General features: G+C 42.4%; 1 non-coding gene across 1 annotated transcript; it reads left to right on the forward strand.

The window, feature by feature from the left end:
• Positions 1 to 1,077: 1,077 nt before the first annotated feature.
• LOC128778923 (small nucleolar RNA SNORA70) lies at positions 1,078 to 1,211 on the forward strand. The gene has a single exon (XR_008424782.1). It is a non-coding gene; the product is annotated as a small nucleolar RNA SNORA70 (small nucleolar RNA).
• The last annotated feature ends 1,480 nt before the right edge of the window (positions 1,212 to 2,691 follow it).

Genomic DNA, 2,691 nt, shown 5'->3' on the forward strand with positions numbered 1-2,691 from the left:
TCTTAAATGCATTTATCCTTCAAGTTATAATTGCTATCCAATCTCTGTTCTCCAATGGTTTCTTCGTGGAAACCAAAATGCCAATATTTTGTCATAATATTTTAACTCTTTTAGATATTTTATATTCTTTTATTTTTTTTATTAAAAATTTTTTTAATGTTTATTTTTGAGAGAGAGAGAGAGAGAGAGGGAGTATGAGCAGGGAGGGGCAGAGAGAGAGGGAGACACAGAATCTGAAGCAGGCTCTAGGCTCCGAGCTGTCAGCACAGAGCCTGATGCGGGGCTCGAACTCACGAGCCATGGGATCGTGACCTGAGCTGAAGTCAGACACTCAACTGACTGAGCCACCCAGGCGCCCCTATTTTATGCTCTTTTACTATTTGTATTCTCATTTCAAACTTCAAAATATTTTTCTCTTCTGCCAATTCCCCAAATAAAGTGTCAAATTTAATTTACATTTCTGGTAAGTCTGTCGTAATTTTGATCCAATAATATTTTAAATATAAATTTATTTCAAAAACATTCAGAAACCGTTATAATGAACAGAAGTAGCAGAAAAGTCTTCACATGATAATCAGGATGCAAACTAGGTGAAATACTCCAAAGGCAAGAAAAACACTGAAGAAATTCAAGTACAGATTTGCACTACTTTTAAGGTCTTTGGGGATGACATATTTTTGTTCTAAAGTCTATGGCAAGCCACAAAATGTTTGTTGGTGAGAGAATGACATAATTTGTCCACATAAGAGTTCTCACGTTTCATAGCCTGTACCTGTGTATTTTACTTATATAAATAAATCAATAAATGAACCCTGAGGACTAAAAAAAAAAAAAAAGAAAAGAAAAGAAAAGAAAGAAAGAAAAAGAAGCAAGCAGACCAAAGGCAGGAAGACACAAAAGCAGACTGGCTGGAAGACTGTTGCCAAAACAGCCAAGAGGTGAAGGTGACCAAGCCCTGGGGTGGTATTGGTAGGAAAGATGAGAAATGATTGAATTCTGCATATATTTGGAAGATAAGGGATTTACTACTGGACTGGAATGGAGGTATGAGTGGAAGGAATGGAGGATAAAGAGAGTCTGCCGCTAGTGAAGCCAACTGTGCTCTTTCCCCACAGGGGCCTGGTGGGCCGTGGCCGAAAACAGTAGCCTCCTGGGTAGTGTATGCAGCCTGTTGCGTGTTGGGGTTGCCCTAAGGGACCTTGGAGACAGCCCTTTGCAGTGGACATTCATGTCTGACCTCATGCTATCTCCAATCTGGGCTCTAGACAGGTAAGCGAGGTGACTTTGGAAAGCCCCAGGGCACAGTGGCCTGGGTCCACATTGGCAGTCGTCATGTCCATCCATGCCAAGCTGCAGAAAAGGGAGCATGTAACTGAGGCCGGTCCTATGCAGGGCCAAGTTCAGGTTCCCTGGCTGCCGGAAGATCCACATCTCCAAGAAGTGAGGAGAAATTAGAAAACGTGGTGGCGGAGAAGCGGCTCATCCCAGATGGCTATGGGTTCAAAGACATCCCTAATTGTGGCCCCCAGGACAAATGGTGGGTGCTGCACTCATGACAACCTCGGTGCTGCCCCCTCCTTATTCATGCCCGTTGATGGATCCTACTTTCTGTCAACAACAGCAACAAGAACAAAAATAAACGGAGGTATATCAAAATGTTAAGGGTTTATTTGAGCTAACATTGATTTGAATCAGGCAGTCCCAGACTGGAAGCAGTTAGAAGCACCCTACTGGTGGGAAGGAGGGGAAAGGTTTTCAGAGAGAAGCAAAACAAGGAAATGATTTCATTGGCTATAACTTAAGGAGTGCGTTACTTGGGAAAGTCTAGTTGGCGGTTTGTGATTGGTTGTTCCTCTTAACCTCAAGGCATCTGCAGGATTGACTCTGGTTTAGGTTTCAGTTTGTTTATGTAGGCCTACCATCAGAGCCACCCTCAGTCTGGTGACCTTCTCGTGTGACTGCCGTAACAGTTCTGAGTTTGTTTTGTTTGTTTTTTTCCCCTAAGCAAGTGGAGAATAGCATTGATCATCCTGTCACCCTAGGCCTGCACAAGGCCCTCTTTTTCCTCTTTATTTCTGATCCCGTATTCCTCATAGGCATCCGCCAGTAGGCTTGAGACATATATTATTTAGAGTGTTTTAAATTTACATGGGCTCCGTGCTACCGATTTTATTTTGTGTATCACACCTTTTCCACTTGACACGATGTCTTCAGAGCTGACCACATAGCTGAATGTATATCTGCTTTATTAATTCTGGCTGCTGCTTAGTTATGCCCTGACTGCATTCATTCCACTTGATAGAGTTATTTCCCTGACCACCAGCCCCCAGCTTACTCCCTGCCACTGCAAATGGCACTGAGAGGCACACCCTCATACAGGTTCCAATAAAGACTCACATGCAAGTTTTTGCGGAGTGTATTCCCAGGAGTGTGATTGCTGGGACATATTTAGTTGCATAATTACTGGTTGCATCGTTCACTGTCGCAAACCAAGAGCCTTTGAGGTAACCCTTCCCCCGCATTCTTACCAGTTCTTGGTATTAAACTTTAAAATTTTTATAAAGTAGTATCTCATTGTTATTTTAACCGCACTATCTGCTTCCTAGGGAGTTCAAGCATCTTTTCATAGATTTGTTAGGCATTCTTCCTTCTGTGATTTGTCTATTCTAATTTTTTGTCCACTTTTCTATT

This window comes from Panthera pardus, unplaced genomic scaffold, assembly GCF_024362965.1.
Source record: "Panthera pardus isolate Hobbes unplaced genomic scaffold, ASM2436296v1 HiC_scaffold_21, whole genome shotgun sequence".
NCBI lineage: Eukaryota > Metazoa > Chordata > Mammalia > Carnivora > Felidae > Panthera > Panthera pardus.